At 31.0% G+C, this 25,256-nt stretch overlaps 23 non-coding genes and 1 pseudogene across 23 annotated transcripts; all 24 read right to left on the reverse strand.

The window, feature by feature from the left end:
• Positions 1–306: 306 nt before the first annotated feature.
• On the reverse strand, positions 307–425 carry LOC141395646 (5S ribosomal RNA). Its single transcript, XR_012410775.1, has one exon. It is a non-coding gene; the product is annotated as a 5S ribosomal RNA (ribosomal RNA).
• Positions 426–1,110: 685 nt separating this feature from the next.
• Positions 1,111–1,229, reverse strand: LOC141395647 (5S ribosomal RNA). Its single transcript, XR_012410776.1, has one exon. It is a non-coding gene; the product is annotated as a 5S ribosomal RNA (ribosomal RNA).
• Positions 1,230–1,914: 685 nt separating this feature from the next.
• Positions 1,915–2,033, reverse strand: LOC141395648 (5S ribosomal RNA). Its single transcript, XR_012410777.1, has one exon. It is a non-coding gene; the product is annotated as a 5S ribosomal RNA (ribosomal RNA).
• A 685-nt stretch (positions 2,034–2,718) lies between these two features.
• Positions 2,719–2,837, reverse strand: LOC141395649 (5S ribosomal RNA). The gene has a single exon (XR_012410778.1). It is a non-coding gene; the product is annotated as a 5S ribosomal RNA (ribosomal RNA).
• Positions 2,838–3,522: 685 nt separating this feature from the next.
• On the reverse strand, positions 3,523–3,641 carry LOC141395652 (5S ribosomal RNA). Its single transcript, XR_012410780.1, has one exon. It is a non-coding gene; the product is annotated as a 5S ribosomal RNA (ribosomal RNA).
• A 685-nt stretch (positions 3,642–4,326) lies between these two features.
• On the reverse strand, positions 4,327–4,445 carry LOC141395653 (5S ribosomal RNA). Its single transcript, XR_012410781.1, has one exon. It is a non-coding gene; the product is annotated as a 5S ribosomal RNA (ribosomal RNA).
• Positions 4,446–5,130: 685 nt separating this feature from the next.
• LOC141395654 (5S ribosomal RNA) lies at positions 5,131–5,249 on the reverse strand. The gene has a single exon (XR_012410782.1). It is a non-coding gene; the product is annotated as a 5S ribosomal RNA (ribosomal RNA).
• A 685-nt stretch (positions 5,250–5,934) lies between these two features.
• LOC141395655 (5S ribosomal RNA) lies at positions 5,935–6,053 on the reverse strand. The gene has a single exon (XR_012410783.1). It is a non-coding gene; the product is annotated as a 5S ribosomal RNA (ribosomal RNA).
• A 685-nt stretch (positions 6,054–6,738) lies between these two features.
• Positions 6,739–6,857, reverse strand: LOC141395656 (5S ribosomal RNA). The gene has a single exon (XR_012410784.1). It is a non-coding gene; the product is annotated as a 5S ribosomal RNA (ribosomal RNA).
• Positions 6,858–7,542: 685 nt separating this feature from the next.
• Positions 7,543–7,661, reverse strand: LOC141395657 (5S ribosomal RNA). The gene has a single exon (XR_012410785.1). It is a non-coding gene; the product is annotated as a 5S ribosomal RNA (ribosomal RNA).
• A 6,347-nt stretch (positions 7,662–14,008) lies between these two features.
• On the reverse strand, positions 14,009–14,127 carry LOC141395985 (5S ribosomal RNA; annotated as a pseudogene).
• A 685-nt stretch (positions 14,128–14,812) lies between these two features.
• Positions 14,813–14,931, reverse strand: LOC141395658 (5S ribosomal RNA). Its single transcript, XR_012410786.1, has one exon. It is a non-coding gene; the product is annotated as a 5S ribosomal RNA (ribosomal RNA).
• A 685-nt stretch (positions 14,932–15,616) lies between these two features.
• Positions 15,617–15,735, reverse strand: LOC141395659 (5S ribosomal RNA). Its single transcript, XR_012410787.1, has one exon. It is a non-coding gene; the product is annotated as a 5S ribosomal RNA (ribosomal RNA).
• A 685-nt stretch (positions 15,736–16,420) lies between these two features.
• LOC141395660 (5S ribosomal RNA) lies at positions 16,421–16,539 on the reverse strand. The gene has a single exon (XR_012410788.1). It is a non-coding gene; the product is annotated as a 5S ribosomal RNA (ribosomal RNA).
• A 685-nt stretch (positions 16,540–17,224) lies between these two features.
• Positions 17,225–17,343, reverse strand: LOC141395661 (5S ribosomal RNA). Its single transcript, XR_012410789.1, has one exon. It is a non-coding gene; the product is annotated as a 5S ribosomal RNA (ribosomal RNA).
• A 685-nt stretch (positions 17,344–18,028) lies between these two features.
• Positions 18,029–18,147, reverse strand: LOC141395663 (5S ribosomal RNA). Its single transcript, XR_012410791.1, has one exon. It is a non-coding gene; the product is annotated as a 5S ribosomal RNA (ribosomal RNA).
• A 685-nt stretch (positions 18,148–18,832) lies between these two features.
• LOC141395664 (5S ribosomal RNA) lies at positions 18,833–18,951 on the reverse strand. The gene has a single exon (XR_012410792.1). It is a non-coding gene; the product is annotated as a 5S ribosomal RNA (ribosomal RNA).
• A 685-nt stretch (positions 18,952–19,636) lies between these two features.
• LOC141395665 (5S ribosomal RNA) lies at positions 19,637–19,755 on the reverse strand. The gene has a single exon (XR_012410793.1). It is a non-coding gene; the product is annotated as a 5S ribosomal RNA (ribosomal RNA).
• A 685-nt stretch (positions 19,756–20,440) lies between these two features.
• LOC141395667 (5S ribosomal RNA) lies at positions 20,441–20,559 on the reverse strand. Its single transcript, XR_012410794.1, has one exon. It is a non-coding gene; the product is annotated as a 5S ribosomal RNA (ribosomal RNA).
• Positions 20,560–21,244: 685 nt separating this feature from the next.
• On the reverse strand, positions 21,245–21,363 carry LOC141395668 (5S ribosomal RNA). Its single transcript, XR_012410795.1, has one exon. It is a non-coding gene; the product is annotated as a 5S ribosomal RNA (ribosomal RNA).
• Positions 21,364–22,048: 685 nt separating this feature from the next.
• Positions 22,049–22,167, reverse strand: LOC141395669 (5S ribosomal RNA). The gene has a single exon (XR_012410796.1). It is a non-coding gene; the product is annotated as a 5S ribosomal RNA (ribosomal RNA).
• Positions 22,168–22,852: 685 nt separating this feature from the next.
• LOC141395670 (5S ribosomal RNA) lies at positions 22,853–22,971 on the reverse strand. The gene has a single exon (XR_012410797.1). It is a non-coding gene; the product is annotated as a 5S ribosomal RNA (ribosomal RNA).
• Positions 22,972–23,656: 685 nt separating this feature from the next.
• LOC141395671 (5S ribosomal RNA) lies at positions 23,657–23,775 on the reverse strand. The gene has a single exon (XR_012410798.1). It is a non-coding gene; the product is annotated as a 5S ribosomal RNA (ribosomal RNA).
• A 680-nt stretch (positions 23,776–24,455) lies between these two features.
• LOC141395672 (5S ribosomal RNA) lies at positions 24,456–24,574 on the reverse strand. Its single transcript, XR_012410799.1, has one exon. It is a non-coding gene; the product is annotated as a 5S ribosomal RNA (ribosomal RNA).
• Positions 24,575–25,256: the final 682 nt, after the last annotated feature.

Raw genomic sequence — 25,256 nt, forward strand, 5'->3', positions numbered from 1 at the left:
TTGTTAAAAATAAATGCATTTTGCGAAAATTTGCCTCCTTAAATTACGTTTTTTGAGAAACGAAACAAATTTATAAAGAATTTTACTTTTGTTTTACAAAGGAAATCATAGACTATTGTATCTAGTTACGTACAACTGAGCATAATCAATAGCGAATGTTTTACATTTACCTTAAAATAATAGGCAGTTGAGTTTTTTATTTTGGCTCTATTTCGGTTAAAAATGAAGATATCGACTTCATTCTTTTTTTATTTAATAGAGAAAAATAAAAAAGAAAATAAAATAAAATAAAAAAATTTTGGACAATGCCAACAACACGCGGTGTTCCCAAGCGGTCCCCCATCTAAGTACTAACCGCGCCCGACGCTGCTTAATTTCGGTGATCGGACGAGAACCGATGTACTCAGCGTGGTATGGTCGTTGGCGAAGAAACATAGTTTATTTTGCTTCATATGGCCATTGATTTCATTGCTTGTGTGTTTAAAACAATTTCGTTTACTTATTGCACACAAACACACAAACGAACAAGAAGTTTTATTTTCGTTTTATAAAGGAAAATGTTGACTGTTTCCTTTAGTTATTAGTGAACATAACCAGTATGTATTAATTTGGCATCAAAAAATCTAACAAAAATTGTAGTTTTTTTAATAAATGTTAAAATTTATTAAATATTGCTAAAAATAAATGTATTTTGGGAAAATTTGGCTCCTTAAATTACCTTTTTTTGGAAATATAGACAATTTTTTTAAAGAATTTTACAATAAAAATTCTTGTTTTTTAATAAATGTTAAAATTTCTTAAATATTGTTAAAAATAAATGCATTTTGCGAAAATTTGCCTCCTTAAATTACGTTTTTTGAGAAACGAAACAAATTTATAAAGAATTTTACTTTTGTTTTACAAAGGAAATCATAGACTATTGTATCTAGTTACGAACAACTGAGCATAATCAATAGCGAATGTTTTACATTTACCTTAAAATAATAGGCAGTTGAGTTTTTTAATTTGGCTCTATTTCGGTTAAAAATGAAGATATCGACTTCATTCTTTTTTTATTTAATAGAGAAAAATAAAAAAGAAAATAAAATAAAATAAAAAAATTTTCGACAATGCCAACAACACGCGGTGTTCCCAAGCGGTCCCCCATCTAAGTACTAACCGCGCCCGACGCTGCTTAATTTCGGTGATCGGACGAGAACCGATGTACTCAGCGTGGTATGGTCGTTGGCGAAGAAACATAGTTTATTTTGCTTCATATGGCCATTGATTTCATTGCTTGTGTGTTTAAAACAATTGCGTTTACTTATTGCACACAAACACACAAACGAACAAGAAGTTTTATTTTCGTTTTATAAAGGAAAATGTTGACTGTTTCCTTTAGTTATTAGTGAACATAACCAGTATGTATTAATTTGGCATCAAAAAATCTAACAAAAATTGTAGTTTTTTTAATAAATGTTAAAATTTATTAAATATTGCTAAAAATAAATGTATTTTGGGAAAATTTGGCTCCTTAAATTACCTTTTTTTGGAAATATAGACAATTTTTTTAAAGAATTTTACAATAAAAATTCTTGTTTTTTAATAAATGTTAAAATTTCTTAAATATTGTTAAAAATAAATGCATTTTGCGAAAATTTGCCTCCTTAAATTACGTTTTTTGAGAAACGAAACAAATTTATAAAGAATTTTACTTTTGTTTTACAAAGGAAATCATAGACTATTGTATCTAGTTACGTACAACTGAGCATAATCAATAGCGAATGTTTTACATTTACCTTAAAATAATAGGCAGTTGAGTTTTTTATTTTGGCTCTATTTCGGTTAAAAATGAAGATATCGACTTCATTCTTTTTTTATTTAATAGAGAAAAATAAAAAAGAAAATAAAATAAAATAAAAAAATTTTGGACAATGCCAACAACACGCGGTGTTCCCAAGCGGTCCCCCATCTAAGTACTAACCGCGCCCGACGCTGCTTAATTTCGGTGATCGGACGAGAACCGATGTACTCAGCGTGGTATGGTCGTTGGCGAAGAAACATAGTTTATTTTGCTTCATATGGCCATTGATTTCATTGCTTGTGTGTTTAAAACAATTTCGTTTACTTATTGCACACAAACACACAAACGAACAAGAAGTTTTATTTTCGTTTTATAAAGGAAAATGTTGACTGTTTCCTTTAGTTATTAGTGAACATAACCAGTATGTATTAATTTGGCATCAAAAAATCTAACAAAAATTGTAGTTTTTTTAATAAATGTTAAAATTTATTAAATATTGCTAAAAATAAATGTATTTTGGGAAAATTTGGCTCCTTAAATTACCTTTTTTTGGAAATATAGACAATTTTTTTAAAGAATTTTACAATAAAAATTCTTGTTTTTTAATAAATGTTAAAATTTCTTAAATATTGTTAAAAATAAATGCATTTTGCGAAAATTTGCCTCCTTAAATTACGTTTTTTGAGAAACGAAACAAATTTATAAAGAATTTTACTTTTGTTTTACAAAGGAAATCATAGACTATTGTATCTAGTTACGTACAACTGAGCATAATCAATAGCGAATGTTTTACATTTACCTTAAAATAATAGGCAGTTGAGTTTTTTAATTTGGCTCTATTTCGGTTAAAAATGAAGATATCGACTTCATTCTTTTTTTATTTAATAGAGAAAAATAAAAAAGAAAATAAAATAAAATAAAAAAATTTTGGACAATGCCAACAACACGCGGTGTTCCCAAGCGGTCCCCCATCTAAGTACTAACCGCGCCCGACGCTGCTTAATTTCGGTGATCGGACGAGAACCGATGTACTCAGCGTGGTATGGTCGTTGGCGAAGAAACATAGTTTATTTTGCTTCATATGGCCATTGATTTCATTGCTTGTGTGTTTAAAACAATTTCGTTTACTTATTGCACACAAACACACAAACGAACAAGAAGTTTTATTTTCGTTTTATAAAGGAAAATGTTGACTGTTTCCTTTAGTTATTAGTGAACATAACCAGTATGTATTAATTTGGCATCAAAAAATCTAACAAAAATTGTAGTTTTTTTAATAAATGTTAAAATTTATTAAATATTGCTAAAAATAAATGTATTTTGGGAAAATTTGGCTCCTTAAATTACCTTTTTTTGGAAATATAGACAATTTTTTTAAAGAATTTTACAATAAAAATTCTTGTTTTTTAATAAATGTTAAAATTTCTTAAATATTGTTAAAAATAAATGCATTTTGCGAAAATTTGCCTCCTTAAATTACGTTTTTTGAGAAACGAAACAAATTTATAAAGAATTTTACTTTTGTTTTACAAAGGAAATCATAGACTATTGTATCTAGTTACGTACAACTGAGCATAATCAATAGCGAATGTTTTACATTTACCTTAAAATAATAGGCAGTTGAGTTTTTTATTTTGGCTCTATTTCGGTTAAAAATGAAGATATCGACTTCATTCTTTTTTTATTTAATAGAGAAAAATAAAAAAGAAAATAAAATAAAATAAAAAAATTTTGGACAATGCCAACAACACGCGGTGTTCCCAAGCGGTCCCCCATCTAAGTACTAACCGCGCCCGACGCTGCTTAATTTCGGTGATCGGACGAGAACCGATGTACTCAGCGTGGTATGGTCGTTGGCGAAGAAACATAGTTTATTTTGCTTCATATGGCCATTGATTTCATTGCTTGTGTGTTTAAAACAATTTCGTTTACTTATTGCACACAAACACACAAACGAACAAGAAGTTTTATTTTCGTTTTATAAAGGAAAATGTTGACTGTTTCCTTTAGTTATTAGTGAACATAACCAGTATGTATTAATTTGGCATCAAAAAATCTAACAAAAATTGTAGTTTTTTTAATAAATGTTAAAATTTATTAAATATTGCTAAAAATAAATGTATTTTGGGAAAATTTGGCTCCTTAAATTACCTTTTTTTGGAAATATAGACAATTTTTTTAAAGAATTTTACAATAAAAATTCTTGTTTTTTAATAAATGTTAAAATTTCTTAAATATTGTTAAAAATAAATGCATTTTGCGAAAATTTGCCTCCTTAAATTACGTTTTTTGAGAAACGAAACAAATTTATAAAGAATTTTACTTTTGTTTTACAAAGGAAATCATAGACTATTGTATCTAGTTACGTACAACTGAGCATAATCAATAGCGAATGTTTTACATTTACCTTAAAATAATAGGCAGTTGAGTTTTTTATTTTGGCTCTATTTCGGTTAAAAATGTAGATATCGACTTCATTCTTTTTTTATTTAATAGAGAAAAATAAAAAAGAAAATAAAATAAAATAAAAAAATTTTGGACAATGCCAACAACACGCGGTGTTCCCAAGCGGTCCCCCATCTAAGTACTAACCGCGCCCGACGCTGCTTAATTTCGGTGATCGGACGAGAACCGATGTACTCAGCGTGGTATGGTCGTTGGCGAAGAAACATAGTTTATTTTGCTTCATATGGCCATTGATTTCATTGCTTGTGTGTTTAAAACAATTTCGTTTACTTATTGCACACAAACACACAAACGAACAAGAAGTTTTATTTTCGTTTTATAAAGGAAAATGTTGACTGTTTCCTTTAGTTATTAGTGAACATAACCAGTATGTATTAATTTGGCATCAAAAAATCTAACAAAAATTGTAGTTTTTTTAATAAATGTTAAAATTTATTAAATATTGCTAAAAATAAATGTATTTTGGGAAAATTTGGCTCCTTAAATTACCTTTTTTTGGAAATATAGACAATTTTTTTAAAGAATTTTACAATAAAAATTCTTGTTTTTTAATAAATGTTAAAATTTCTTAAATATTGTTAAAAATAAATGCATTTTGCGAAAATTTGCCTCCTTAAATTACGTTTTTTGAGAAACGAAACAAATTTATAAAGAATTTTACTTTTGTTTTACAAAGGAAATCATAGACTATTGTATCTAGTTACGTACAACTGAGCATAATCAATAGCGAATGTTTTACATTTACCTTAAAATAATAGGCAGTTGAGTTTTTTATTTTGGCTCTATTTCGGTTAAAAATGAAGATATCGACTTCATTCTTTTTTTATTTAATAGAGAAAAATAAAAAAGAAAATAAAATAAAATAAAAAAATTTTGGACAATGCCAACAACACGCGGTGTTCCCAAGCGGTCCCCCATCTAAGTACTAACCGCGCCCGACGCTGCTTAATTTCGGTGATCGGACGAGAACCGATGTACTCAGCGTGGTATGGTCGTTGGCGAAGAAACATAGTTTATTTTGCTTCATATGGCCATTGATTTCATTGCTTGTGTGTTTAAAACAATTTCGTTTACTTATTGCACACAAACACACAAACGAACAAGAAGTTTTATTTTCGTTTTATAAAGGAAAATGTTGACTGTTTCCTTTAGTTATTAGTGAACATAACCAGTATGTATTAATTTGGCATCAAAAAATCTAACAAAAATTGTAGTTTTTTTAATAAATGTTAAAATTTATTAAATATTGCTAAAAATAAATGTATTTTGGGAAAATTTGGCTCCTTAAATTACCTTTTTTTGGAAATATAGACAATTTTTTTAAAGAATTTTACAATAAAAATTCTTGTTTTTTAATAAATGTTAAAATTTCTTAAATATTGTTAAAAATAAATGCATTTTGCGAAAATTTGCCTCCTTAAATTACGTTTTTTGAGAAACGAAACAAATTTATAAAGAATTTTACTTTTGTTTTACAAAGGAAATCATAGACTATTGTATCTAGTTACGTACAACTGAGCATAATCAATAGCGAATGTTTTACATTTACCTTAAAATAATAGGCAGTTGAGTTTTTTATTTTGGCTCTATTTCGGTTAAAAATGAAGATATCGACTTCATTCTTTTTTTATTTAATAGAGAAAAATAAAAAAGAAAATAAAATAAAATAAAAAAATTTTGGACAATGCCAACAACACGCGGTGTTCCCAAGCGGTCCCCCATCTAAGTACTAACCGCGCCCGACGCTGCTTAATTTCGGTGATCGGACGAGAACCGATGTACTCAGCGTGGTATGGTCGTTGGCGAAGAAACATAGTTTATTTTGCTTCATATGGCCATTGATTTCATTGCTTGTGTGTTTAAAACAATTTCGTTTACTTATTGCACACAAACACACAAACGAACAAGAAGTTTTATTTTCGTTTTATAAAGGAAAATGTTGACTGTTTCCTTTAGTTATTAGTGAACATAACCAGTATGTATTAATTTGGCATCAAAAAATCTAACAAAAATTGTAGTTTTTTTAATAAATGTTAAAATTTATTAAATATTGCTAAAAATAAATGTATTTTGGGAAAATTTGGCTCCTTAAATTACCTTTTTTTGGAAATATAGACAATTTTTTTAAAGAATTTTACAATAAAAATTCTTGTTTTTTAATAAATGTTAAAATTTCTTAAATATTGTTAAAAATAAATGCATTTTGCGAAAATTTGCCTCCTTAAATTACGTTTTTTGAGAAACGAAACAAATTTATAAAGAATTTTACTTTTGTTTTACAAAGGAAATCATAGACTATTGTATCTAGTTACGTACAACTGAGCATAATCAATAGCGAATGTTTTACATTTACCTTAAAATAATAGGCAGTTGAGTTTTTTATTTTGGCTCTATTTCGGTTAAAAATGAAGATATCGACTTCATTCTTTTTTTATTTAATAGAGAAAAATAAAAAAGAAAATAAAATAAAATAAAAAAATTTTGGACAATGCCAACAACACGCGGTGTTCCCAAGCGGTCCCCCATCTAAGTACTAACCGCGCCCGACGCTGCTTAATTTCGGTGATCGGACGAGAACCGATGTACTCAGCGTGGTATGGTCGTTGGCGAAGAAACATAGTTTATTTTGCTTCATATGGCCATTGATTTCATTGCTTGTGTGTTTAAAACAATTTCGTTTACTTATTGCACACAAACACACAAACGAACAAGAAGTTTTATTTTCGTTTTATAAAGGAAAATGTTGACTGTTTCCTTTAGTTATTAGTGAACATAACCAGTATGTATTAATTTGGCATCAAAAAATCTAACAAAAATTGTAGTTTTTTTAATAAATGTTAAAATTTATTAAATATTGCTAAAAATAAATGTATTTTGGGAAAATTTGGCTCCTTAAATTACCTTTTTTTGGAAATATAGACAATTTTTTTAAAGAATTTTACAATAAAAATTCTTGTTTTTTAATAAATGTTAAAATTTCTTAAATATTGTTAAAAATAAATGCATTTTGCGAAAATTTGCCTCCTTAAATTACGTTTTTTGAGAAACGAAACAAATTTATAAAGAATTTTACTTTTGTTTTACAAAGGAAATCATAGACTATTGTATCTAGTTACGTACAACTGAGCATAATCAATAGCGAATGTTTTACATTTACCTTAAAATAATAGGCAGTTGAGTTTTTTATTTTGGCTCTATTTCGGTTAAAAATGAAGATATCGACTTCATTCTTTTTTTATTTAATAGAGAAAAATAAAAAAGAAAATAAAATAAAATAAAAAAATTTTGGACAATGCCAACAACACGCGGTGTTCCCAAGCGGTCCCCCATCTAAGTACTAACCGCGCCCGACGCTGCTTAATTTCGGTGATCGGACGAGAACCGATGTACTCAGCGTGGTATGGTCGTTGGCGAAGAAACATAGTTTATTTTGCTTCATATGGCCATTGATTTCATTGCTTGTGTGTTTAAAACAATTTCGTTTACTTATTGCACACAAACACACAAACGAACAAGAAGTTTTATTTTCGTTTTATAAAGGAAAATGTTGACTGTTTCCTTTAGTTATTAGTGAACATAACCAGTATGTATTAATTTGGCATCAAAAAATCTAACAAAAATTGTAGTTTTTTTAATAAATGTTAAAATTTATTAAATATTGCTAAAAATAAATGTATTTTGGGAAAATTTGGCTCCTTAAATTACCTTTTTTTGGAAATATAGACAATTTTTTTAAAGAATTTTACAATAAAAATTCTTGTTTTTTAATAAATGTTAAAATTTCTTAAATATTGTTAAAAATAAATGCATTTTGCGAAAATTTGCCTCCTTAAATTACGTTTTTTGAGAAACGAAACAAATTTATAAAGAATTTTACTTTTGTTTTACAAAGGAAATCATAGACTATTGTATCTAGTTACGTACAACTGAGCATAATCAATAGCGAATGTTTTACATTTACCTTAAAATAATAGGCAGTTGAGTTTTTTATTTTGGCTCTATTTCGGTTAAAAATGAAGATATCGACTTCATTCTTTTTTTATTTAATAGAGAAAAATAAAAAAGAAAATAAAATAAAATAAAAAAATTTTGGACAATGCCAACAACACGCGGTGTTCCCATTTTACCATTTTTGGCTAGAGCCATTATTTATTGAGAAAATCTTAAACCTATACAAAATGACTTATTGCTAGTCTTATCTTATATAAATAAACATGTGGCTTTGCGCTACCTTCTGATATCATATAAATTTATGCTGTGGATTGGCCACTAGCAAAATATCGAACAAAATTTATTATATAATATTTAAATAGTTTAACCCAAAAAATTCAATTTAAAAAAGGGCAATATTCTATATTTTATGCAAGAGTTAAAATTAAATTAAGTACTAAAAATAATAATGATGAGAAAGGAAATTAAAATTAAAAAGGAGAACTTAGACTACTATTTACAGATTTATAAGCAATCACTGTGTTGTGATGTACACAGTGTTGCTGGTGTTCATTGTATTGTACCTTCTATGGTAAAATACTAGTTTATCTTCGTTATCATACAAAAAACCCTCATTGAGAAGCAATGGAAGGGCAGCAGGTGGTAAGTGTTTTTTAGTGCTTAAGGCACTTACGTCATAAGAACATTGCAGGGTATCCTCAATCAGCTCATTTTGCACGTTCTGAGCCGCCTCAATGTAGTTCAGGGCCAATCTCATGAGAAACCTGTCAATTCTTTCAATGTTGGCAGTGTCATACGTTACCCTACATGATGGTCTCTTAAATGAACCATCGCTCCTAATTGTTGGTCTTAAACCCAGACAGTAAGTCAAAATAGATCTTTCCCATCTCCTCAGTCTATCCATCTGGCTCGAGGATATCTGGAACCAGACTGGGAAAGCATATGCAACAACAGGTCTTATGACTTGTTTATATATCAAAAGTTTGATATGATTGGATAGTCCACCACTATGGCGCAAAACACCGTGGTAGCCGAAATATATCTTCTTAGCCCTGTTCAAAATGAAGTCCACGTGTCGGATAAATTCGAACTTTTCGTCGAATATTACGCCAAGATATCGGATTTTGTCGGCAATTGTTATGGCTTCGCCCCCAACCTCCAAGATCGGGCTGAAAGACCTAAAGTTAGGGTATACAACTTTAGATTTTCCCTTAAAAACAACCGCCGTACATTTCCCCACATTCAGCTTGAGGCCCCACATAGAGAAATATCTATGTAGAACCTCAAGATGTTCGTTAAGGCGAGAAGTCAGAGAGCTAGCTTTAGGTCCAGCCATAGCCAAAATTACATCGTCAGCATAGAGGAGTTGAAGACCACCTGGAGGAGGTTCAGGTATATCAGAGACAAAAATATTGTATAGCATAGGGCCCAAGATTGACCCTTGGGGCACCCCTGCTAAAATTGGTCTTTCGCTAGACAGACTATCACCTACCTTGGCTCTAAAGCCCCTTTCCTTGAGGTAGCTGGCTACTAGTCGGCAAGTTTGGAAGTCAAATCCCAATTGTTTCATTTTGTATAGGATACCATTGTGCCAGACTGAATCGAACGCTCTTGCGAAATCCAGCCCTACAGCAATGGTTCCGTATCTCCGGTCAAATCCTCTCACAACAAAGGTAGAGAACGCTGTGAGAGCATGAGACGTTGAGTGGCCAGTTCGAAAACCGAATTGGCAATTCTTCAGTATTCTTTTGTCTTCGACTATAGTTTTAATTCGCCTTAGAATAAAGGATTCGAAGAGTTTACCGAATGCAGACAACATGGAAATTGGTCTGTAGCTTTCGCATTTGTCAGGAGGGGAACCCTTTTTTAAAATGGGAACCACTAAGGCTTGCTTCCACGCTTTTGGGAAGTAGCCGATATTCAAGCAGTGGTTAAAAAGAATGGACAGAAAGGCAAAAATGACATTGCCCGCTTTTTTTAAGGCGATGTCAGGAATTTTGTCCAAACCACTGGATTTCTTGTTAGGTCTACAAGCGAGTGCATTGCCTACGCAGCTCGGATATATAAATCCTGCTTCCTCCCATCTCTCAGTGTTGTCGATTGAGGCGCCATCCGCAGTGAACGTGACGCTAAAGTTTTCCATGGGCGACCGATCGTCCATCTCCTCCGCAGTCCCATTAACTGAACTGCGGAACGAATGGTCGACCGGCCCCTCCACATGACCCAGCACACCCTGCAAATGATCAGCGAGAGCTTCAGCTTTCAAAGGATCGCTGAAGATTTGACCACCATTTTCGACGTTTAGGTTCCGAATTGGTTCCCTGGATACAAGTCCAGCAGCCACTTTAACTTGCCCGAATGTCCTATTATCTATCTGAATTCCCTCCAAGAAGCCCTGGAAACGCTCTTGCTCAAAAATTCGTATAGAATCGTCTATGATGTGGTCCAGATTCCGTATGTCTGCTCTCAGGGCAGGGAATCTGGACGGATCATTTGACCTCCGAAGAATCCTGCGAATTCTCCTGCGCTCACGGATGAAACTAAGAATCCTAGGGGGAAGATTCCCTAGTGCCATGTTTCTGCACTTTTGTTTAGGAACCGAGGCGCCTATAGCATTGCTGAAGACGGTTTCTAAATTATTGACCGTTGCATCAATCTCGTCCATAGAGACATTTCTGTCTACCGGCAAAGAGATTTCTTCAAGGCCTTGTGAGATCCCTCCCCTAAAGCGGTTGAGGTTGATTTTGTCAAAGTTTAGAAACGTTTTAGCTTCTGTTATGGAAAATCCACCTAAACAAAGGACCACCTCGATCGCTCTATGGTCCGATTCGAAGTCGTAGCTCGACACAGCACTACCACCACCATTCAAAGGGAGACCTGGGGTACGAAGAAATATATCAATAAAGGAACCTCCAGAGTCGTGGGGTCTAGTAGGACGATCTGAAGTGAAAACTTCGATGTTAGGTAGATCTGCCAAGAAAAGTGCAAGGGTTCTGCCATTGCTATTGGTTTCCGTCCCTCCCCAGGACGGATGTTTGGCATTGAGATCTCCCCCTATAAGAACTTCTCCAGTCATATACAAATCCAACAGTGGTTGGAGATCAGCTGCAGAGAAACTGGTTGAAGGTCGGCAGTAGGATGATGCAAAGTACACGAATGAGCCGTCGTCTCTCGACACCTTAACGACGCATGACTCAATTATTCCGGTGGAAATGGAGATGCGATCACAGTGATATTTATCTCTAACTAACACTGCAGTCCCACCCCCATTTCCACCCTCTCTGTATTGTAGAAAACATCTAAAGCCGTCTAGGCTAAATTTGTGTGAAGATCTGAGTTTGTGTTCAGCGATTAGTATAATATCGGGCTTATGTTCTTTTACAAAGTTATTTAGATAATGTCTCTTGGTTAGAGAGATCAGAGAATTCACGTTTAAAAATGTCACTTTAAAAGTCAACATCTCCACCAATAAATAGAAGCCATGCAGACATGGCAGCTTCCAGACCAGCTTTAGCCTGTATTTCTTTGAATACAGGTCCAAATGTTTTAGCTCTTTCGCATTTTTGGTTAAAGTTCGAACCAAAGAATTGAACTATGTTATCCATACTCGACCCATTACTATATTTTGAAGGAGCTGGACGAGGAGGAGGACCAGGACTTTTAGTGGCAGTATTACTGCGCGAAGTTGTCAACCTTTTATTGGCAGATTTGCCTTCAGAAGCTGCTGCAAAGGAATAATCATTGCGAACAGCCGACAAACGGAGTGATCGAGCCTCAGTTCTAGCTTCTGTTGCCGCCTTGGTATTGGCTTTTCTAGCCAAAATCGCAAGACGGCGAGGACAGTCACGTGCACAAGCAGCATGACCCAAGCCGCAGTTTGCGCAAGTGCAAGGTGGTGCAGGGTGAGTAACAGTCTCACCAGAAATAGGGTCTGGGGCTACCACCACCTGCTCTTTGTCCTTTGGGGGAATAGGACAATTCTTGGGTTCGTGATTCCCGCTACATTTGACGCAACGAGTAGGCATCGTACAGTTGGACAAGACGTGGCCAAAACGTTGGCAATTAAAACATTGTACTATGTCACGCCCCTTGTCTTTTGATATTGTAATATTACAGTCATAAATTAGTTTTAGCTTATAAAGGCTAAGAATATCAGACTGTTTGGATACACGAAGTATCCATTTATTATGTGAGACATTAGCCAAACCCACTACCTCAACTGGGTATGGCAATTTTGTTTCGAGAAAGACCTTAACAGATTCCCTGGGGAACTCTTGAGGAAGGTTATTGATGACCAACATGTAAGGTAACATCGATCTGGGGGTGTGTGTATGAAATTTATACCCCCGCTCAGATAACAAATTTCTAACTTCATTATAAATGTTAAGGCCCTTAACATTTAGAGACAACACAGACGGACGTAAATATGTTATTGAGAACTCACCTGTTTGATAACGCTGGTTGAGGATCCCTGAAATTTCTTGGACGCTTACATCATATATAGTGAAAGCCGGCATAGATTTGCCGGTAGTCGATTTGTTAGAAACAGTTGTCTTATGAGTAGGAGCAGCTACAGGGACAGCTTTCTTCGTCTTTGGAGTTTCCTTATTCATCATGTTGGATAAATTAGGCTTAGCAGGAACAAGTTTCGTTTTTGATATCGCACCTTTAGAAACATCAGTCTCCACACTAGTCGACGGCTGTTCGACGTCTATCGCCATACCAAGGTTTTCGGCTACCTCGGCAGCCCGGTTAGTTTCATGTGTTGTAACCGGCACATTAACAACTGACACAATTTTAGGGTTGTCAGCTGAAGTATCCTCCAAAAGCACCTCCAGTGACTCTTGAGGTTTGTCACGGTATGAAGCAATTTCATTCTGTAATTTGGCAATGACACGATAAAAAGCATTTTCGCGACCAATTGCTTGTGTCAACTTTTGAGCTGTTTCTTCAAGAGTTTTCTTCAAGTTGCTTACGTCTTCTTTCAAGCTCTTGATATTCTTCTTTGACATCACTTCCATCCATTCGGAAGAGGGGTCGTTGTTGTTGTTTGGGATCAAATCTTTATTTGTTCCATGATTGGGTGTTGTCGGCATTGAAGAACCGTCTTCAATGTTACTGCAATCTTTGTTGAATGAGACATTAGCGCCACCCGCACTAATGCATTGTTTAATGGCAGATAGCTCTGCTGCCATTTGTATTTTCTCTTGTTCGAGACGGTCAATTGTAGCCTGTTGTTGATGTATTAAGGCTTCCAATTTTAAAAAATTATACGTTGACTCCCCATCGTTAACATGGCCGCGCTTTTTGCCAGATTTGCGCTTCCCAACAGACGAGGTTGACATACCACCATCACTATTTACATCTTCGGATGCAAACTTATCATCAGGATTGGACGTTTTCTCCGCCATTTTCGATTTGGCCGATAAAATGCGTCGATTTTCAACATTCAGTGTGGTATTTATATCAATACCATAATCTCCATCATTTTTGCCGCCGTCAGAATGGGATGACATCGGCTTCGGACTGTCGAAGAGTCCAGCCAGTGGCGACTATTGGTGGTTTGTAACAACCACCACTCGTCACAGGGAGTTTTGCACAGCCAGCCAAAAATAATATATATGCTGACTACTATGCGCTTCTCACACTTTACACGTAAGCGCATACAAATTGTCACTATTTACGCTTTGCGTCAGAGATAAAATTTTGTTTCCTACTCTAGGCACTTGGAATTGTTTGGTAGTTTTCACCAGTTAAACACTTTTCACTAGACACTAGAAAGGTCTTCACACTTCAGTAGCACAACACAGAATGAACTACGCGGTGTTCCCAAGCGGTCCCCCATCTAAGTACTAACCGCGCCCGACGCTGCTTAATTTCGGTGATCGGACGAGAACCGATGTACTCAGCGTGGTATGGTCGTTGGCGAAGAAACATAGTTTATTTTGCTTCATATGGCCATTGATTTCATTGCTTGTGTGTTTAAAACAATTTCGTTTACTTATTGCACACAAACACACAAACGAACAAGAAGTTTTATTTTCGTTTTATAAAGGAAAATGTTGACTGTTTCCTTTAGTTATTAGTGAACATAACCAGTATGTATTAATTTGGCATCAAAAAATCTAACAAAAATTGTAGTTTTTTTAATAAATGTTAAAATTTATTAAATATTGCTAAAAATAAATGTATTTTGGGAAAATTTGGCTCCTTAAATTACCTTTTTTTGGAAATATAGACAATTTTTTTAAAGAATTTTACAATAAAAATTCTTGTTTTTTAATAAATGTTAAAATTTCTTAAATATTGTTAAAAATAAATGCATTTTGCGAAAATTTGCCTCCTTAAATTACGTTTTTTGAGAAACGAAACAAATTTATAAAGAATTTTACTTTTGTTTTACAAAGGAAATCATAGACTATTGTATCTAGTTACGTACAACTGAGCATAATCAATAGCGAATGTTTTACATTTACCTTAAAATAATAGGCAGTTGAGTTTTTTATTTTGGCTCTATTTCGGTTAAAAATGAAGATATCGACTTCATTCTTTTTTTATTTAATAGAGAAAAATAAAAAAGAAAATAAAATAAAATAAAAAAATTTTGGACAATGCCAACAACACGCGGTGTTCCCAAGCGGTCCCCCATCTAAGTACTAACCGCGCCCGACGCTGCTTAATTTCGGTGATCGGACGAGAACCGATGTACTCAGCGTGGTATGGTCGTTGGCGAAGAAACATAGTTTATTTTGCTTCATATGGCCATTGATTTCATTGCTTGTGTGTTTAAAACAATTTCGTTTACTTATTGCACACAAACACACAAACGAACAAGAAGTTTTATTTTCGTTTTATAAAGGAAAATGTTGACTGTTTCCTTTAGTTATTAGTGAACATAACCAGTATGTATTAATTTGGCATCAAAAAATCTAACAAAAATTTTAGTTTTTTTAATAAATGTTAAAATTTATTAAATATTGCTAAAAATAAATGTATTTTGGGAAAATTTGGCTCCTTAAATTACCTTTTTTTGGAAATATAGACAATTTTTTTAAAGAATTTTACAATAAAAATTCTTGTTTTTTAATAAATGTTAAAATTTCTTAAATATTGTTAAAAATAAATGCATTTTGCGAAAATTTGCCTCCTTAAATTACGTTTTTTGAGAAACGAAACAAATTTATAAAGAATTTTACTTTTGTTTTACAAAGGAAATCATAGACTATTGTATCTAGTTACGTACAACTGAGCATAATCAATAGCGAATGTTTTACATTTACCTTAAAATAATAGGCAGTTGAGTTTTTTAATTTGGCTCTATTTCGGTTAAAAATGAAGATATCGACTTCATTCTTTTTTTATTTAATAGAGAAAAATAAAAAAGAAAATAAAATAAAATAAAAAAATTTTGGACAATGCCAACAACACGCGGTGTTCCCAAGCGGTCCCCCATCTAAGTACTAACCGCGCCCGACGCTGCTTAATTTCGGTGATCGGACGAGAACCGATGTACTCAGCGTGGTATGGTCGTTGGCGAAGAAACATAGTTTATTTTGCTTCATATGGCCATTGATTTCATTGCTTGTGTGTTTAAAACAATTTCGTTTACTTATTGCACACAAACACACAAACGAACAAGAAGTTTTATTTTCGTTTTATAAAGGAAAATGTTGACTGTTTCCTTTAGTTATTAGTGAACATAACCAGTATGTATTAATTTGGCATCAAAAAATCTAACAAAAATTGTAGTTTTTTTAATAAATGTTAAAATTTATTAAATATTGCTAAAAATAAATGTATTTTGGGAAAATTTGGCTCCTTAAATTACCTTTTTTTGGAAATATAGACAATTTTTTTAAAGAATTTTACAATAAAAATTCTTGTTTTTTAATAAATGTTAAAATTTCTTAAATATTGTTAAAAATAAATGCATTTTGCGAAAATTTGCCTCCTTAAATTACGTTTTTTGAGAAACGAAACAAATTTATAAAGAATTTTACTTTTGTTTTACAAAGGAAATCATAGACTATTGTATCTAGTTACGTACAACTGAGCATAATCAATAGCGAATGTTTTACATTTACCTTAAAATAATAGGCAGTTGAGTTTTTTATTTTGGCTCTATTTCGGTTAAAAATGAAGATATCGACTTCATTCTTTTTTTATTTAATAGAGAAAAATAAAAAAGAAAATAAAATAAAATAAAAAAATTTTGGACAATGCCAACAACACGCGGTGTTCCCAAGCGGTCCCCCATCTAAGTACTAACCGCGCCCGACGCTGCTTAATTTCGGTGATCGGACGAGAACCGATGTACTCAGCGTGGTATGGTCGTTGGCGAAGAAACATAGTTTATTTTGCTTCATATGGCCATTGATTTCATTGCTTGTGTGTTTAAAACAATTTCGTTTACTTATTGCACACAAACACACAAACGAACAAGAAGTTTTATTTTCGTTTTATAAAGGAAAATGTTGACTGTTTCCTTTAGTTATTAGTGAACATAACCAGTATGTATTAATTTGGCATCAAAAAATCTAACAAAAATTGTAGTTTTTTTAATAAATGTTAAAATTTATTAAATATTGCTAAAAATAAATGTATTTTGGGAAAATTTGGCTCCTTAAATTACCTTTTTTTGGAAATATAGACAATTTTTTTTAAGAATTTTACAATAAAAATTCTTGTTTTTTAATAAATGTTAAAATTTCTTAAATATTGTTAAAAATAAATGCATTTTGCGAAAATTTGCCTCCTTAAATTACGTTTTTTGAGAAACGAAACAAATTTATAAAGAATTTTACTTTTGTTTTACAAAGGAAATCATAGACTATTGTATCTAGTTACGTACAACTGAGCATAATCAATAGCGAATGTTTTACATTTACCTTAAAATAATAGGCAGTTGAGTTTTTTATTTTGGCTCTATTTCGGTTAAAAATGAAGATATCGACTTCATTCTTTTTTTATTTAATAGAGAAAAATAAAAAAGAAAATAAAATAAAATAAAAAAATTTTGGACAATGCCAACAACACGCGGTGTTCCCAAGCGGTCCCCCATCTAAGTACTAACCGCGCCCGACGCTGCTTAATTTCGGTGATCGGACGAGAACCGATGTACTCAGCGTGGTATGGTCGTTGGCGAAGAAACATAGTTTATTTTGCTTCATATGGCCATTGATTTCATTGCTTGTGTGTTTAAAACAATTTCGTTTACTTATTGCACACAAACACACAAACGAACAAGAAGTTTTATTTTCGTTTTATAAAGGAAAATGTTGACTGTTTCCTTTAGTTATTAGTGAACATAACCAGTATGTATTAATTTGGCATCAAAAAATCTAACAAAAATTGTAGTTTTTTTAATAAATGTTAAAATTTATTAAATATTGCTAAAAATAAATGTATTTTGGGAAAATTTGGCTCCTTAAATTACCTTTTTTTGGAAATATAGACAATTTTTTTAAAGAATTTTACAATAAAAATTCTTGTTTTTTAATAAATGTTAAAATTTCTTAAATATTGTTAAAAATAAATGCATTTTGCGAAAATTTGCCTCCTTAAATTACGTTTTTTGAGAAACGAAACAAATTTATAAAGAATTTTACTTTTGTTTTACAAAGGAAATCATAGACTATTGTATCTAGTTACGTACAACTGAGCATAATCAATAGCGAATGTTTTACATTTACCTTAAAATAATAGGCAGTTGAGTTTTTTATTTTGGCTCTATTTCGGTTAAAAATGAAGATATCGACTTCATTCTTTTTTTATTTAATAGAGAAAAATAAAAAAGAAAATAAAATAAAATAAAAAAATTTTGGACAATGCCAACAACACGCGGTGTTCCCAAGCGGTCCCCCATCTAAGTACTAACCGCGCCCGACGCTGCTTAATTTCGGTGATCGGACGAGAACCGATGTACTCAGCGTGGTATGGTCGTTGGCGAAGAAACATAGTTTATTTTGCTTCATATGGCCATTGATTTCATTGCTTGTGTGTTTAAAACAATTTCGTTTACTTATTGCACACAAACACACAAACGAACAAGAAGTTTTATTTTCGTTTTATAAAGGAAAATGTTGACTGTTTCCTTTAGTTATTAGTGAACATAACCAGTATGTATTAATTTGGCATCAAAAAATCTAACAAAAATTGTAGTTTTTTTAATAAATGTTAAAATTTATTAAATATTGCTAAAAATAAATGTATTTTGGGAAAATTTGGCTCCTTAAATTACCTTTTTTTGGAAATATAGACAATTTTTTTAAAGAATTTTACAATAAAAATTCTTGTTTTTTAATAAATGTTAAAATTTCTTAAATATTGTTAAAAATAAATGCATTTTGCGAAAATTTGCCTCCTTAAATTACGTTTTTTGAGAAACGAAACAAATTTATAAAGAATTTTACTTTTGTTTTACAAAGGAAATCATAGACTATTGTATCTAGTTACGTACAACTGAGCATAATCAATAGCGAATGTTTTACATTTACCTTAAAATAATAGGCAGTTGAGTTTTTTATTTTGGCTCTATTTCGGTTAAAAATGAAGATATCGACTTCATTCTTTTTTTATTTAATAGAGAAAAATAAAAAAGAAAATAAAATAAAATAAAAAAATTTTGGACAATGCCAACAACACGCGGTGTTCCCAAGCGGTCCCCCATCTAAGTACTAACCGCGCCCGACGCTGCTTAATTTCGGTGATCGGACGAGAACCGATGTACTCAGCGTGGTATGGTCGTTGGCGAAGAAACATAGTTTATTTTGCTTCATATGGCCATTGATTTCATTGCTTGTGTGTTTAAAACAATTTCGTTTACTTATTGCACACAAACACACAAACGAACAAGAAGTTTTATTTTCGTTTTATAAAGGAAAATGTTGACTGTTTCCTTTAGTTATTAGTGAACATAACCAGTATGTATTAATTTGGCATCAAAAAATCTAACAAAAATTGTAGTTTTTTTAATAAATGTTAAAATTTATTAAATATTGCTAAAAATAAATGTATTTTGGGAAAATTTGGCTCCTTAAATTACCTTTTTTTGGAAATATAGACAATTTTTTTAAAGAATTTTACAATAAAAATTCTTGTTTTTTAATAAATGTTAAAATTTCTTAAATATTGTTAAAAATAAATGCATTTTGCGAAAATTTGCCTCCTTAAATTACGTTTTTTGAGAAACGAAACAAATTTATAAAGAATTTTACTTTTGTTTTACAAAGGAAATCATAGACTATTGTATCTAGTTACGTACAACTGAGCATAATCAATAGCGAATGTTTTACATTTACCTTAAAATAATAGGCAGTTGAGTTTTTTATTTTGGCTCTATTTCGGTTAAAAATGAAGATATCGACTTCATTCTTTTTTTATTTAATAGAGAAAAATAAAAAAGAAAATAAAATAAAATAAAAAAATTTTGGACAATGCCAACAACACGCGGTGTTCCCAAGCGGTCCCCCATCTAAGTACTAACCGCGCCCGACGCTGCTTAATTTCGGTGATCGGACGAGAACCGATGTACTCAGCGTGGTATGGTCGTTGGCGAAGAAACATAGTTTATTTTGCTTCATATGGCCATTGATTTCATTGCTTGTGTGTTTAAAACAATTTCGTTTACTTATTGCACACAAACACACAAACGAACAAGAAGTTTTATTTTCGTTTTATAAAGGAAAATGTTGACTGTTTCCTTTAGTTATTAGTGAACATAACCAGTATGTATTAATTTGGCATCAAAAAATCTAACAAAAATTGTAGTTTTTTTAATAAATGTTAAAATTTATTAAATATTGCTAAAAATAAATGTATTTTGGGAAAATTTGGCTCCTTAAATTACCTTTTTTTGGAAATATAGACAATTTTTTTAAAGAATTTTACAATAAAAATTCTTGTTTTTTAATAAATGTTAAAATTTCTTAAATATTGTTAAAAATAAATGCATTTTGCGAAAATTTGCCTCCTTAAATTACGTTTTTTGAGAAACGAAACAAATTTATAAAGAATTTTACTTTTGTTTTACAAAGGAAATCATAGACTATTGTATCTAGTTACGTACAACTGAGCATAATCAATAGCGAATGTTTTACATTTACCTTAAAATAATAGGCAGTTGAGTTTTTTATTTTGGCTCTATTTCGGTTAAAAATGAAGATATCGACTTCATTCTTTTTTTATTTAATAGAGAAAAATAAAAAAGAAAATAAAATAAAATAAAAAAATTTTGGACAATGCCAACAACACGCGGTGTTCCCAAGCGGTCCCCCATCTAAGTACTAACCGCGCCCGACGCTGCTTAATTTCGGTGATCGGACGAGAACCGATGTACTCAGCGTGGTATGGTCGTTGGCGAAGAAACATAGTTTATTTTGCTTCATATGGCCATTGATTTCATTGCTTGTGTGTTTAAAACAATTTCGTTTACTTATTGCACACAAACACACAAACGAACAAGAAGTTTTATTTTCGTTTTATAAAGGAAAATGTTGACTGTTTCCTTTAGTTATTAGTGAACATAACCAGTATGTATTAATTTGGCATCAAAAAATCTAACAAAAATTGTAGTTTTTTTAATAAATGTTAAAATTTATTAAATATTGCTAAAAATAAATGTATTTTGGGAAAATTTGGCTCCTTAAATTACCTTTTTTTGGAAATATAGACAATTTTTTTAAAGAATTTTACAATAAAAATTCTTGTTTTTTAATAAATGTTAAAATTTCTTAAATATTGTTAAAAATAAATGCATTTTGCGAAAATTTGCCTCCTTAAATTACGTTTTTTGAGAAACGAAACAAATTTATAAAGAATTTTACTTTTGTTTTACAAAGGAAATCATAGACTATTGTATCTAGTTACGTACAACTGAGCATAATCAATAGCGAATGTTTTACATTTACCTTAAAATAATAGGCAGTTGAGTTTTTTATTTTGGCTCTATTTCGGTTAAAAATGAAGATATCGACTTCATTCTTTTTTTATTTAATAGAGAAAAATAAAAAAGAAAATAAAATAAAATAAAAAAATTTTGGACAATGCCAACAACACGCGGTGTTCCCAAGCGGTCCCCCATCTAAGTACTAACCGCGCCCGACGCTGCTTAATTTCGGTGATCGGACGAGAACCGATGTACTCAGCGTGGTATGGTCGTTGGCGAAGAAACATAGTTTATTTTGCTTCATATGGCCATTGATTTCATTGCTTGTGTGTTTAAAACAATTTCGTTTACTTATTGCACACAAACACACAAACGAACAAGAAGTTTTATTTTCGTTTTATAAAGGAAAATGTTGACTGTTTCCTTTAGTTATTAGTGAACATAACCAGTATGTATTAATTTGGCATCAAAAAATCTAACAAAAATTGTAGTTTTTTTAATAAATGTTAAAATTTATTAAATATTGCTAAAAATAAATGTATTTTGGGAAAATTTGGCTCCTTAAATTACCTTTTTTTGGAAATATAGACAATTTTTTTAAAGAATTTTACAATAAAAATTCTTGTTTTTTAATAAATGTTAAAATTTCTTAAATATTGTTAAAAATAAATGCATTTTGCGAAAATTTGCCTCCTTAAATTACGTTTTTTGAGAAACGAAACAAATTTATAAAGAATTTTACTTTTGTTTTACAAAGGAAATCATAGACTATTGTATCTAGTTACGTACAACTGAGCATAATCAATAGCGAATGTTTTACATTTACCTTAAAATAATAGGCAGTTGAGTTTTTTATTTTGGCTCTATTTCGGTTAAAAATGAAGATATCGACTTCATTCTTTTTTTATTTAATAGAGAAAAATAAAAAAGAAAATAAAATAAAATAAAAAAATTTTGGACAATGCCAACAACACGCGGTGTTCCCAAGCGGTCCCCCATCTAAGTACTAACCGCGCCCGACGCTGCTTAATTTCGGTGATCGGACGAGAACCGATGTACTCAGCGTGGTATGGTCGTTGGCGAAGAAACATAGTTTATTTTGCTTCATATGGCCATTGATTTCATTGCTTGTGTGTTTAAAACAATTTCGTTTACTTATTGCACACAAACACACAAACGAACAAGAAGTTTTATTTTCGTTTTATAAAGGAAAATGTTGACTGTTTCCTTTAGTTATTAGTGAACATAACCAGTATGTATTAATTTGGCATCAAAAAATCTAACAAAAATTGTAGTTTTTTTAATAAATGTTAAAATTTATTAAATATTGCTAAAAATAAATGTATTTTGGGAAAATTTGGCTCCTTAAATTACCTTTTTTTGGAAATATAGACAATTTTTTTAAAGAATTTTACAATAAAAATTCTTGTTTTTTAATAAATGTTAAAATTTCTTAAATATTGTTAAAAATAAATGCATTTTGCGAAAATTTGCCTCCTTAAATTACGTTTTTTGAGAAACGAAACAAATTTATAAAGAATTTTACTTTTGTTTTACAAAGGAAATCATAGACTATTGTATCTAGTTACGTACAACTGAGCATAATCAATAGCGAATGTTTTACATTTACCTTAAAATAATAGGCAGTTGAGTTTTTTATTTTGGCTCTATTTCGGTTAAAAATGAAGATATCGACTTCATTCTTTTTTTATTTAATAGAGAAAAATAAAAAAGAAAATAAAATAAAATAAAAAAATTTTGGACAATGCCAACAACACGCGGTGTTCCCAAGCGGTCCCCCATCTAAGTACTAACCGCGCCCGACGCTGCTTAATTTCGGTGATCGGACGAGAACCGATGTACTCAGCGTGGTATGGTCGTTGGCGAAGAAACATAGTTTATTTTGCTTCATATGGCCATTGATTTCATTGCTTGTGTGTTTAAAACAATTTCGTTTACTTATTGCACACAAACACACAAACGAACAAGAAGTTTTATTTTCGTTTTATAAAGGAAAATGTTGACTGTTTCCTTTAGTTATTAGTGAACATAACCAGTATGTATTAATTTGGCATCAAAAAATCTAACAAAAATTGTAGTTTTTTTAATAAATGTTAAAATTTATTAAATATTGCTAAAAATAAATGTATTTTGGGAAAATTTGGCTCCTTAAATTACCTTTTTTTGGAAATATAGACAATTTTTTTAAAGAATTTTACAATAAAAATTCTTGTTTTTTAATAAATGTTAAAATTTCTTAAATATTGTTAAAAATAAATGCATTTTGCGAAAATTTGCCTCCTTAAATTACGTTTTTTGAGAAACGAAACAAATTTATAAAGAATTTTACTTTTGTTTTACAAAGGAAATCATAGACTATTGTATCTAGTTACGTACAACTGAGCATAATCAATAGCGAATGTTTTACATTTACCTTAAAATAATAGGCAGTTGAGTTTTTTATTTTGGCTCTATTTCGGTTAAAAATGAAGATATCGACTTCATTCTTTTTTTATTTAATAGAGAAAAATAAAAAAGAAAATAAAATAAAATAAAAAAATTTTGGACAATGCCAACAACACGCGGTGTTCCCAAGCGGTCCCCCATCTAAGTACTAACCGCGCCCGACGCTGCTTAATTTCGGTGATCGGACGAGAACCGATGTACTCAGCGTGGTATGGTCGTTGGCGAAGAAACATAGTTTATTTTGCTTCATATGGCCATTGATTTCATTGCTTGTGTGTTTAAAACAATTTCGTTTACTTATTGCACACAAACACACAAACGAACAAGAAGTTTTATTTTCGTTTTATAAAGGAAAATGTTGACTGTTTCCTTTAGTTATTAGTGAACATAACCAGTATGTATTAATTTGGCATCAAAAAATCTAACAAAAATTGTAGTTTTTTTAATAAATGTTAAAATTTATTAAATATTGCTAAAAATAAATGTATTTTGGGAAAATTTGGCTCCTTAAATTACCTTTTTTTGGAAATATAGACAATTTTTTTAAAGAATTTTACAATAAAAATTCTTGTTTTTTAATAAATGTTAAAATTTCTTAAATATTGTTAAAAATAAATGCATTTTGCGAAAATTTGCCTCCTTAAATTACGTTTTTTGAGAAACGAAACAAATTTATAAAGAATTTTACTTTTGTTTTACAAAGGAAATCATAGACTATTGTATCTAGTTACGTACAACTGAGCATAATCAATAGCGAATGTTTTACATTTACCTTAAAATAATAGGCAGTTGAGTTTTTTATTTTGGCTCTATTTCGGTTAAAAATGAAGATATCGACTTCATTCTTTTTTTATTTAATAGAGAAAAATAAAAAAGAAAATAAAATAAAAAAATTTTGGACAATGCCAACAACACGCGGTGTTCCCAAGCGGTCCCCCATCTAAGTACTAACCGCGCCCGACGCTGCTTAATTTCGGTGATCGGACGAGAACCGATGTACTCAGCGTGGTATGGTCGTTGGCGAAGAAACATAGTTTATTTTGCTTCATATGGCCATTGATTTCATTGCTTGTGTGTTTAAAACAATTTCGTTTACTTATTGCACACAAACACACAAACGAACAAGAAGTTTTATTTTCGTTTTATAAAGGAAAATGTTGACTGTTTCCTTTAGTTATTAGTGAACATAACCAGTATGTATTAATTTGGCATCAAAAAATCTAACAAAAATTGTAGTTTTTTTAATAAATGTTAAAATTTATTAAATATTGCTAAAAATAAATGTATTTTGGGAAAATTTGGCTCCTTAAATTACCTTTTTTTTGGAAATATAGACAATTTTTTTAAAGAATTTTACAATAAAAATTCTTGTTTTTTAATAAATGTTAAAATTTCTTAAATATTGTTAAAAATAAATGCATTTTGCGAAAATTTGCCTCCTTAAATTACGTTTTTTGAGAAACGAAACAAATTTATAAAGAATTTTACTTTTGTTTTACAAAGGAAATCATAGACTATTGTATCTAGTTACGTACAACTGAGCATAATCAATAGCGAATGTTTTACATTTACCTTAAAATAATAGGCAGTTGAGTTTTTTATTTTGGCTCTATTTCGGTTAAAAATGAAGATATCGACTTCATTCTTTTTTTATTTAATAGAGAAAAATAAAAAAGAAAATAAAATAAAATAAAAAAATTTTGG

The sequence above is a fragment of the Musca autumnalis genome, unplaced genomic scaffold (genome assembly GCF_047663935.1).
Source record: "Musca autumnalis isolate F117 unplaced genomic scaffold, ASM4766393v1 scaffold_2, whole genome shotgun sequence".
Lineage (NCBI taxonomy): Eukaryota > Metazoa > Arthropoda > Insecta > Diptera > Muscidae > Musca > Musca autumnalis.